Raw genomic sequence first — 12769 nt, forward strand, 5'->3', positions numbered from 1 at the left:
TGTTGGCATTTTCTGAAATTGTAATTCAAATTCATACAAAGAAATACTATCTCATTTGTATAGCCATGAAGTCCTGCATTAGGCTTTGAAAGTTACATCTTCATATTGTTTGATTGCTGATGTTAAAATAGATGCAGAAAGAATGTGTGAAAATACTTCCAGTGTTAGTTTTTAGAAACAAGCTTGGTTAAGCAGTTACTTTGGTAAGAGACTGTTGTTCTTGTTATGATCAGCTGTAAGATATCCACAGTATGTCAAATAATATTTTCTGATATTGACAAGAAGTACTTCTACCTGAGATGATCTTGTTTTGGTTTCTGCTACAGTAAAGGTGATGCTTCCTTGCACTTTCGTGCTTAGGAATGATTTTGCAATGAATTTTGATGATATCACTTTATTATCAATTTCTAAATATACACTTGCCATAGACGTAATTCCTCAACAACTTGAAAAAAGTGATTTAATTTTAGAAATGTCATGAGATTTTAACTTATTTATTTCATGTATGTTAATGTAGTTAACACAGTTATACTACAGTTATTGTTTGACTGCCTGCTTGTGCCTGCAGCACTACAACACAGTCCCATGCTGTTGACCTCATCTGCCATTCACCAGCCAGTATACTAGTACTTCAGCATAAGATGCAGGTTCTCTACTTTAAAACTTTTGCACTGCATCATTTGATAACATTGTTTATAAACATCCAAAACAAATTTTATGTTGTGCAACGGAGAGGAGGGATTCCACAATGTGAGGATTTCAGTGTAGGGTTTATAAAGAACGATATGATCATCATGGACTATCTGATTTATTTTAAAATGTGCACTTAAAGTTCCCTGGTCCTCCCCGCATTGAGTTTTCATGTTCTCCCTGTGTCTGCATGGGTTTTGTCAGGGAGCTCTGGCAACCCCAGTCCAAAGACATGCAGGTTAGGTGGATTGACGATACTAAATTGGCTCCAGTGTGTGTATGTTTGTGTTTGCCCTATGATGGACTGGTGCCCTGCCCTTTGTTAGCTACTACTATAGACTCCAGCATCCCCTGTAGCACTGTTCATGACTAAGTGATTAGAAAATGTTATTCACTGAGATTTTCTCTCCAGTAAATGAAAACTACATTATGTTTATAATAAATACTAAAATAAAAATTGAAACATTACTGTATAATATCCAAATGAATTACTGAATACAAACATAATCTGTTTTGTAGTGGTACACGTTTTAGATGAGGTTTGTCAGAAAATCACTTTGCCAAGTTTGTAACATTTGCAGCTGTGAGATTTATGTTTTTATCAATATATGTAGAAAACATTAATTATTTAATAATGCTTATAAGGAGTAATGTTTATTTTACAAGTCAAATTATTTCAGATTACAGATGTCACAAACACCTATTGCTTCCAAGTTACAAATCATTTCCTCCATTTTTTAGATTTGTCCCAACTTTAAGGCTATCTTTGTAAAATCCAACTTGTCAAATTAAGATTATTATTTCTGAATTCCTGTAAAACAGCCTTTGCTGTGTTGATTCTTATCTTTCTGACATAAGCCATCCTTATGTCAACTTCTGCTACTTACTCCTGTGTACTACTCCAGAATTAGTAATTGAATTGAGGTGGAAGTGCAGTAAATAATCTTAATTGGAAACAATATCTCATTGAACAACCCAATGAATAACAGAATTATAGTACCGGTATTTGCTGATTCATTTATTAGCAATAAAGTACGCTGTTTTAGTAGCTAAGCTAATGGCTTTTCTCTGTAATTATGTACTATGATTAATACATTAAATGCTGCATATTCACAGATATATGCTTTGTACTTCAAAGCATTACAACATGTAATGTCTGACCATTGTGGAAGTTTCCATACACTAAATAAACTTTATTTTGGAATGAGCACATGGAGCAGCTCACTTTGTCACTATTGTAGTCTATTTTGAGGAGATGTTCATGTGGGTGGAACATCATCCAGGGTTGTAGTTGGTATAGGCAGTGGCTCCTAGTGACCCTAAATGAGATAAACCAGTTAGGAAATGGATGGAAGTTTGGATGAACAACTGTAATAATGTTCATAAAAATTGGATAATGAAGCCTTTGTCAGGTAATTTATTAAAGAGCTAGTGTTCTCACCATCATTTCAACTCACTCAAATGCATAACACTACAACGTAAAACATTTGCAACTGGTAATTGATTGGTCACATTATTGATCTCTTAAAGCATGCATAGATCATGTATTTTTATTCCTCAGCTAATTGCATAGTTGAATAAAAATGGCTATAATGAATGGCTTTTTTGCCATGAAACAGCAATAGAATTTCCTGCTTTATTTTAAACAATTCAGGATTTTTTTTAAATAACTAGGGGGCTTCGCTCGCCAACCCCCATGTTTGGTTTTCCAGATACACACTTTTAAGATTTTTTTTTCTTTTGAATTGTTGCTATTTCATTAGTTTCACTTTTATTTCAGAACTTCGTTAAAAACAATATTTGCAATCTTTTGAGTCCCAACATGCTGAATCTTTAAAATTTGAGTTCAGTGAGACATGTGTTTAATGACTTTGTACCATAATTCAGGATAGGTTTCTCTGTTTGGAATTTGAGCACAGACAAAACAATCTACATCATCAGCAGTTAATACTTTTTTTTGCAAAGTAACCAATAAATGCATGTGAGGTAAACCAAGTTTTTGAAATTCTCTGACTTAAAATTCAAAGCCTTACAGTATTTACATACTTCAGACATATCACCTTTGTCCATATATTTTTTGACACTGTCGTTTTTTTCTGCTTTCATATTCTGTATCTTGCTCTGCATGTGTTTCGCGCCAACATTTTTTTTGAGTCTTTTGAATTCCAGTTTTCATTATCTCTAACCTGCCCTGCATGTGTTTGGCCCCCTTGTTTTTTAACCTCTTTATGACATTTTACTTTGTTTTGTTCTCTGTCTTTTATTTCTGACCTCGCTTTGTCCTGCTTTTTTTCAATGACACCTGGTCCATGGTGATTATTTTCCATTTTTTCGAGTAATAATTTCCATTTGTTTGCGCTACTGCGATCTTTACTTTTTTTTTTGATACTTTTTAATTTTCCTGCTTTCATATTCTTTAACTTTCTCTGCATTTGTATCGCGCCAATTTTTTTTGAGCCTTTTGCATTCCACTGCTTTCATAATCTCTTAACTTGCTCTGCACGTGTATAGCGCCAATGTTTTTGAACGTCTTTAAGTTCTACTTTGTCTTTTACTCTGTCTTTTAATTCTGAGCCCGATTGGACGTGCTTTTTTTTCCAATTCCACTTGTTCCGGGCTGATTACCTTATTTTCTGAATTTGCACCTAGATTATTCTTTTTCTTTTGTACTTAGATTATTCTTTTTTTTTTTTGCATTTTTTTTCTCTCCAGTGCCTTTGAGTCCCTTTTCTCCACGCTTCTCTTTCTTCTTCGCTTAGTTGTCGACGTTTTATCTATAACGTATTGTCTTTAAACACTTTATATGCGCTGAGAGCCCTGGATCTGTGTGTGCTCAAAGCCTTTGCACGACTGAGTGTTTTGCTGCCCACGGTCTAATTTGATATTGGTTGTAAGTAGAGCGTGTCTTGCAAGAATCTCATGTTCTATGTCTCACGAGACGGTCCTGGGTCAATCTCTTGGCACAAAGTCTCATGTTTAAGGTCCCTGCGAGATGAAAAAGATTGGCCATGGAGCCTTAAGTCTTTTAAGTGTCTTCCGTGGTCTTCACGTGAAGATCATGTCTCGTCTCCCTAGACTTTGTCTTCCAGGATTTTTTTTTTTTTTATAATAGAGAGATAGCTGAGATACCTGCAACTCACAGTGAAACTGAATCGCTGTGCTTTTTGTGCTCTAAATAAATTGTAAGGAAGTATTTGTTGATCACTTACAATATAATATTTAGTACTTTCAGTTGTTACATTTCTACCTCATCCTCCAAAAAAATGTACAGTAACATAACATCATTTGGCCCTCTGGCAGCACCTAGAAACATGGCCTGAAAAAGGAAAACTGATTCCATTTAAAGTGTTAGAAAAATCACAAGTATTTGTTTTTTCCTGGCTTTCATATAGGCTTTGTAGGTAGAAATATGCATTCTTTACTCTACATTTTAGATGCAATGTAATGTTTGCATTCTTTTGATTACCAGTATCTAACTAATCATAACAGACATAGTTGCTTTCTAGCCTTTTCCATTCATTTTCCTCTTATCAGGTTTTCTACCAGGTTAAAAATTTGTTGTTAAGCCACCAGTTAAGCTAATTTTTTTTAAAACTTGTTTGTAATTATTTCATTGTAGCAAGAATTTTCCTGTAATCACATATCTGCTTTACAAATTCAGTGTGATTTTGGTTTTTCATGTTAGAAATGTTTAGCTGTTGTATTGCTTCTGAGTCTCATTTTTTTAAAATAATATCTGTTGTTATTGCTTGCAGCTAAATAGGAATTCTTGCTGTCTTTGTGTTCCTGAGGCATGCTGTTTTTAACACACATAATTTGTATGGTAATTTGAAAACATTATTTCATTTTATAACACAATGGTATGTGCATTCTGAAATAATCATTATCTGTCAAAATCAAGGTTAAATTACTCACAAAATCAGCATCTTATCCAGAGCGTTGCCGGCACTAATGAGTGATAATTACCTAATCATCCCTTTGTGTTGTATTCAAACACAGCCTTTCTATTTATGCAAGTTATGTAAACTATATTTTTTTCATTTTGTTTCATTGGTTATTTTCTGCATCAGAGTCAGCAGATTTAATTCTTCATAAACGGCTCACATAAAGTCTAATGAGTGTTACATAGAAATGGGTGCAACATTTTTAATTTACTGACTCAGCAGGCCATGTAAAGTAATGCATATAAAGTGCTGACATATTAGAATGATATATAGCTTGGATGACATAGGGCATTGGGCAATCCATAACTTTGAACATCTTACAGTTCAGAAAGAATATTAAATAATTGTGTTCAGTGGGCAGTTGTTTTTGAATAGCCTTAGTTTGTCCTGTTGTGCATCATAAAGAGCTGAAAAGAAGGACCATATTTTTGTAGACAGTTGCATCTGCTTTACTTCCTACTGTAAGAATGATGTGTGTTTGTCTCTGGTAAGTTGTCAGCTATTTATTGACCCCTTCAGATATTCCTTCGTATTTTTTAAGTTGAAAAAATGTCTTTCTTATAATTTATGCATGTTAGTGTGTTTTTTTTTCCTTTGATAGTTTCCAATATGTTATCTACTGTATATTGCTGTAAACAATATGCTGTATTAATCAACAAACACAAGTCAACCTGCTTTCGTTTTCCTGGGTAACCGCACCATGGTTGTTTTCATAAAGTAAATCATTATATTAGGCAGGTACAACAAGACACTAAAATGTCCGTAAATGCTGATATTACCACGTGAGTAGAGGTTCTTTTTAACAACTTGATGCAAACCTGTCATTTCCTGCTGCCTTAAAAGAATATTTTCAAAAAGAAAACATGGTACGTTGCAATCAATAGAGTCTTCTCCAACTTGCTTCTCTGTCACTGCCTCTCAAGACAGTCAGCCTTGGATACAAGCAGGAGAAAACTCATCTGGTGCTAGAACTGAAGGAATCCAGGGACCACCTGATAAAGAAGGCAGAAGTGAATGTTGGCACAGGACTCAAGTGGAGGGCATCGACTAAGGTTGGCTTTGCCATCAGTAGGTTGCAAAGAAATCCTGGGGAAAGTACAAAGCAGCTAAGTACGGCTGGGTGGAACCTACTCTTTTTGGAGTAAGGCCACAAAGAAGTACGGTTTGACTATGATTGTAGAGGAGGTTACTTGGGCGGAACATAAGTCCTACCTCATTATGGGATGGGAGGCCTATACATTTAGAATTGTCAGCAGGGCAGGCATCTGGGGGACACTACAGCACAGAGCTTCTTGCTAAGGGTGATTTATGACACTCTCTTTTGCCCTAGGGACCTCACTCTGTGGTGTGGGAGTGAGAGGTAGTAGTGGCCACTGTGTAACAACAGCACCACAGGTCTCTAGCACATCTTGTTGAGATGCAAGGTTGCATTGACACAGGGGAGCTATAGGTGGCAGCATAACCTGGTGTTGAATAAGTTGGTTGAGCTATGAGAAAAGTGCAGGGTGGTGGCAATTAATGCTTCAGAACACCATCTTCCAGACATAACATTTGTTAAACAATGTGAGACTCAACCAAAAACAGACGCAGGAAAGTCGCAATCAGTGCTGACCCTTGGCAGAGCATGGGAGTTGAGGGTGCATTTGCATAAGCAGTTGGTTTATTCATCCGTTATTAAGACGAGATGCTGTAATGTGGTCTAGAGCTACCATGAAGGTCCTCATCGTCGAACCTACCATCCCCTGTGAGGAGGGACTATCAGTAGTACATAAGTACAAACGCCTCAACTAATCTAAGTTGGCAGCAGAGTGCAAAGAGGCAGGCTGAATGACTTTCATCTACCCAGTAGAGGATGGAATCAGTAATCTGGCTCCTGCGAGTAAAGGTACGACTGGTACCAACGTACAGAAGGCCATTGAAGAGTTGGCAGAGGAGTGTAGAAGGCTAGCTACTGGTTGTGGCTGCTACACAGGAAAAATCACTGGAAAAGATTTTTAATTATAATGGATAGAATCTGATTAAATGCAGTAATCATAACATTTGAAATGGACCAAACACAAAATCTAGATAATACCGGAAGGAGAAATAAAGTGTGGCTACAAGTTTTGACAGGAGTAAAACCATCTCTTCATCAGAGGCAATATTTCTCTTTTTGCAAATGTCAGCGGTAAATGTGTTTAAAATGACTTGCACAGAAGGGTTGGTGGGTAGCTGGTTTATCGGGAGAAATTTCTGAAGAAAACAAGAATGGTCAATATAGTTCACAAATTTAATAAATGAATGAATAGATAGATACTTTATTAATCCCAAGGGGAATTTCACATACTCCAGCAGCAGCATACTGATGAGAAACAATATTAAATTAAAGAGTGATAAAAATGCAGGTATAACAGACAATAACTTTGTATAATTTTAATGTTTACCCCAATCCCGGGGTGGAATTGAAGAGTCGCATCGTGTGGGGGAGGAACGATCTCCTCAGTCTGTCAGTGGAGCAGGACAGTGACAGCAGTCTATCGCTGAAGCTGCTCCTCTGTCTGGAGATGATACTGTTTAGTGGGTGCAGTGGATTCTCCATGATTGACAGTAGCCTGCTCAGCACCTGTTGTTCTGCCATGGATGTCAAACTGTCCAGCTCCATGCCTACAATAGAGCCTGCCATCCTCACCAGTTTGTCCAGGCGTGAGGTGTCCCTCTTCTTTATGCTGCCTCCCCAGCACACCACTGCATAGAAGAGGGACCGCCTCAACAGTCTGATAGAACATCTGCAGCATCTTATTGCAGGTGTTGAAAGATGCCAGCCTTCTAAGGAAGTATAGTCGGCTCTGTCCTCTCTTGCTCAGAGCATCAGTTTTGGCAGTCTAGGCCAATTTATCATCCAGCTGCACTACCAGGTATTTATGATGATCACGCGGTCCATGAGGGGCCTAGCCCTCCTAAAATCAACCACCAGTGCCTTGGTTTTGCTGGTGTTCAGTTGTAGGTGTTTTGAGTCGCACCATTTAACAAAGTCCTTGATTAGGTTCGTATACTCCTTCTCCTGCCTACTCCTGATCAGCCCACGATAGCAGTGTCCTCAGCGAACTTTTGCACGTGGCAGGACTCCAAGTTGTATTAGAAGTCTTGCAATGCAATACAGTGCTCAGTTTCATAACAAACACTATGAGTTCATATTATTAAAGGTAATTCTTAAGGCATATAATTTCATCTGTAAACTGTACTTTGAATTCTGGAAAAGTTATAGAATGGGAATTTTGAGAAACATTTGAGAAAAGGAAATAAAACAACTAGTGCAAAAAAGATATTAAAAAGGGATAGTTCTTTTTAGGGCAAATGAAAATCCCAACCTGGCACTATGGGGGAAAAAAAAAATACTGTTCAATGATAACTTACAAAAATGCTGCTTTTAGAGGCAAGAGTAGCAAAAGAAAAAAATAGATAAATATCCCAATAGATAGAAGGTAAGTGTTAAGCGAGTTTCTTTAATGATTGGACTAAGCTGATTTGAAAATAAATGGATGTAGGTTTGCTTATTTCAAACTAAGCGAGATATGAAGACACATTAATGGCCAAAATTGCAATAAGTAAAGAAATGTTCAGTAAGAGAAGTGAGCTGCTAAGGAAATATGAGCATGGATCACAATATATAGAAATTAAAGGATGAACAATGAAGGTGTTTTAGGTATTGTATAAACAGAGTATAATAGAGTACCTTGATCATAAGATTAACAGGTTCAATTTCTTCCCCTGTTCATTAACCCTATTGGCATGATAAAAACTAGTGTAGTAGAATTTGATGGAAACATGCATGTAAAAAGAAAAAAATATTTTTTACTAATATAGCAGAGTTAGTTAAAGGGTGCTCAATTTAAACATGAGAGAATTCAGGATAAAGAAAACTGTGCTAAAAAATTCTGCTGAAGACATTTAATTGATTAAAGCTTTCAAACTCACACACACACTCCAGACACTCAAAAGTCAAATGTCGATCATTGGCAATACTAATATCATTGAGTGTTTCTTTAATAATGTTGAGTCTTAATAACAATGCTTTACATTTTATCTGGTAATATAAATGGCTAATGTTCAAATAAGACTTGCTTTACTAGTACTACTCATCCAAACATGCAAAACATTAAAATACATCCATAAGAAGCTCAGTCATAAAAGTACATTTAGTGCTTATGCTCATTTTTGTAATATTTCAGTCTTTGGTAGCCTACCCACAAGGACTGTATTTGTATTAATGTGTTCACAAAGCAAAAAAAACTTTTTTCACATTATTACATACTTCATACCTGTCAATCTAAGATGTTGTGTTTCATATATTAAATATTACTTATTTTTGTCATTTTTTCATTGTCTAAGATTAAAGCTGCCCTTGGTGCAAAAATCAGTTACTCTGTATATTAACTTCTTTGAAAAAAGTTGCTTAAATGTTTTGTCTAAATATTCTATTTTTGCTCATTGCATGTATGTTTTCATATTCTGCCTCTGAACTGATTAACAAAATAAATTATAAAATTTAATTTTTGAAAACGTTTTAAGCACCAGTCTTGATCAACATTAATGTTGCTAACTGAATGCACAAGAAGTATGGTGTTAATTGACCAAATTAAGCTCTGAGTACTATGTTGTTTCACTGCTTCTTCACAAATTGTGGATCTTAATTGCACATCATTCTTCAGTCTTATTCCATGTATATTATATGAGGACTTGCTGCATGAAAGGATAGTACGGTGGCACAATGATTAGTGCTGCTGCATCAAACTTGAATAAGATCAGAGTCAAATCCTGGGTATTTTGTGTGTGTGTGTTTTTTTTTCTTTTCCCCCATTTGTCAATTTTGTTCTGAGTACTTGGGTGCTACTACCACCTCCCACTGATGTGTACATAAATTAGTCCAGTGTGAATTAGTATTGATACATGACACAGTATATTTTGGGGTAGATTGGTAGCAGTCTTGAGCTAGGTAGGTTTTACCCTCCTTAATTTTAACATTGATTAAGCATGTTTGACTGGGGAAGATTAAATAATAAATAGGAGGTCAAATAAAACAGACTAAACTGAGAAAAAATGGGAACTCTAAAGGCTTTAACTGCTTTATACATCTTTCTGAATTTCAAGAAGGAAAATATACCATAAGATAGGCAAATGATAAAATCAAATTTCCACAAATAGCCTTTACTTTTAGCTTACAAACTAGTTTATAAAACAACCTGCTGAAACTGTGCTTCCAAAACTGAGTTTGAGACCCTTGCACAAAAAGTTATTGCACATAAAATTCAGTAAATGAATCCACAGCATGATTAACCCATTTTGAATGGAGACGTCTTCAAACTTGTCAGCCCTACTAAGAAACACATCAGTGACTGCCTCAGGCAGCAGCCTATTTTTCCTTGTTTTTCCTAACTGACAGCAGTCTGTCAGTTTGTCGCAAAATATCTGTGATGCCACAGGTGCACACAGAATATTTGTTGCTTATAAAATTGCAGAGTCTTATTTGTTTCAACTGTTACCCTGAAAGTATGAAATATTATTACCTGTTATAAACCAGACTGAGGTAACATAAATACAAGTGGTTGCAATGTGAGTTTTGATTAGGAGGAATATTCATTCAGATTTTTAATTAGTATTATCAAGAGTTAGAGGTCAATATACTTTAAGTATGTCTTTATTATGTCAGAATTATGTCATTTTGTCCTTTCCACAATGTTGTTGCTGCTAGCAATGTGGAAACTGACACCACTAGTAAAAAGTTTTTTTTTTTTTTTTTACATTTAAATTCAATGTCTAGTGAATTATCTGAAATATTACAAAGTTAAACGTTGAATTGCCAGAGGTTTAAGAAATAAATTTAGGTTACCAAAATGCAAAAATAATGTGATTTTCAGAGTTATGCAAAAGGACTTTATTCAAGAAACAAGTTATGAGTTAACCTCTTACAGCTTTTCAGCAGCAATTTAAGTTAGTTTAACATGTCTGAATTTAAAGCAGTGTTGGAACTAAGTCTATTACTACACTCTCTGAAGCATTATTTGGACAGTATTGCACTGAATAATGCTATCATAATGACGAGAAAAAGGCAATTAACAAAAGAAGCCAGATAGACTATTGTAACTCTTAAAAGTGTAGGTCTTTACGGTAGAGAAAACTGTAAGAATGCCAAGGTATCTCAGTACAGTTTCCTACTCTATCATAAGGAACTTTGAAACTGGAAAAAGCTCTGTCAGGAACAGTTCTGCAAACACAAAGCTACAACAGAATCAGAAGGCAAGTTTCTCAGATTCAATAGCTTGCATGATAGTGTTCTCCAAGATGTAGGGCCATTGTTCAGTGGTCTCATTTTGTGACTGTGTATGTTTTTATACACCTATATTAATATTAAATTTGAGTTCATTAGAATGTTATGTTGTAATTTATTTAGATTTATTTTATACTTCTATGTGTCCCATTTCTCACTTTCTATTTATTTTATTCTAGTCAGAGTACTTGTAAAACTACTTGCATATTACGTTTGCTGTGTAACTTACTGCCATGACTACCTACATTTTTAAAATTTTCTCCTCATTTGATTTTACACTGAACTATAATTGCATTCAGATCTTTACACCACTTCTCATAAACTTTTGACTTTAGCTGTTCAGTTCTTGTAAGGAATCGTAAGGGATTTATTTTTACATCAGATGAAAATGACTTATACTTGAACAGTTACAGTTTTGGGGAAGAATGTATTAGAGGAAGCTTGAACTTTCCTGGGTAGTAATGAAGATATGATTCTATTTTTTGCTCCATGTTTTCTCCTAGGGCAGCCTCAAGGGAGCTGGAAGCAGTTGTCACCTGGCACCTAGTTTAATTTTGTTGAAGCAGGCTTTTGTGTCAGTTTCCTAGCTATTGACCCCATAAAAGACATCACTGTCAGAGCTGCAGTCCCATAGGTTCTCTCTAAAATTAAGGTATTTTCTCCCAGATCCTTTAACTGCCCAGCCTCCCCTAACCAAATATATACATATTCTAACTTAAGGATATTAGGTCATATTTTTATGCACAATGTTTTTAAAAAGGTAGGCCGTGTGTACAGTGGAATTGTCAAAGTGCATACATTAATAAAGTCAAATAATGCCATTTTGTCTTATTAACAATAGCAAAATAAAGTTTACTGCATTCACGGTTATTATTATAGTGCAGAGATTTTTTTCTTAAATTGTAAACCACAATAATAAACTTGCTTGCTGTTAGGGTGAATGTGACAATTATATTTTATTTGCATTGTTTTATATGCTCTTTTTTATTACCACAAGCCTATACATTATTAATTATTTGCAAAAATATTGTTAAATTAGGTATGCAGGCTGTAGTGTGTATTACATCTGTAGTTTTTTATATAAAGCAATTATGTTGGTACCAGTGAATATTGTTTGTGGAAGTCAGAAAAAGAATGGGGAAGCCTTAATAGTTATACAGTAGTAAGTATCTTTGAGAACATTGCAGTAGTGGAGATTAGCACTCTCCTGCGCGTGAATTAATGAGAATAACTACCTTGCTTCAAAAGTCGTCTCTTTTGACAGAAATTGAATGCTCTACTTAAACTTTGTCCAGTGATATCTGAACACTGTTGCCAATTACATTTGTCCCATCATGGCATCTCTGGGGTATATTGATAAAAGAGGACATTGTGGTCAACATGGGCCATTATCACACCATTTCAATGCCTCTTTGAGCCCATACCCTGACAGGTCAGATAGTTCCTTTGGTGAACTGAGGTACCAAATTGTTTTTTAGGTTAATATACCTAATTATTTATCTGTACAGTGTAGATGTGCTATTTACACTATTTTTTATTAGTGAATATATAATTTGCAGAAGTTTATTTGACAATTGAATACCCACTAATACTAAATGAATTCTTGAGGACTTTTAAATGTAAGCTTTATTTTTTCTAACATTAATTTCTACTCCAGGTTTCTAGCAAAGTATTTATATTAGTGTGTCCTGTATAGAGGTTCCTACTTTGTCCACATTCTTTCTCGAAAAGTCTCTCATTTGCCATGACACTGTCCTAGGTAAAGATAGTTCAGGAAATAGATGGATAGAGAGTTAGAAATTGAAACAATGAACAGATCAGAAGAAACCAG

General features: G+C 35.3%; 1 protein-coding gene across 2 annotated transcripts in view; it reads left to right on the top strand.

The window, feature by feature from the left end:
• Positions 1-12769, top strand: part of ddx10 (DEAD (Asp-Glu-Ala-Asp) box polypeptide 10) — a 443025-nt gene that overhangs the window by 100791 nt on the left and 329465 nt on the right. The gene's annotated exons all lie outside the window — the stretch shown is intronic.

Source organism: Polypterus senegalus, chromosome 2 (genome assembly GCF_016835505.1).
Source record: "Polypterus senegalus isolate Bchr_013 chromosome 2, ASM1683550v1, whole genome shotgun sequence".
In the NCBI taxonomy this organism is placed as follows: Eukaryota; Metazoa; Chordata; class Cladistia; order Polypteriformes; family Polypteridae; genus Polypterus; species Polypterus senegalus.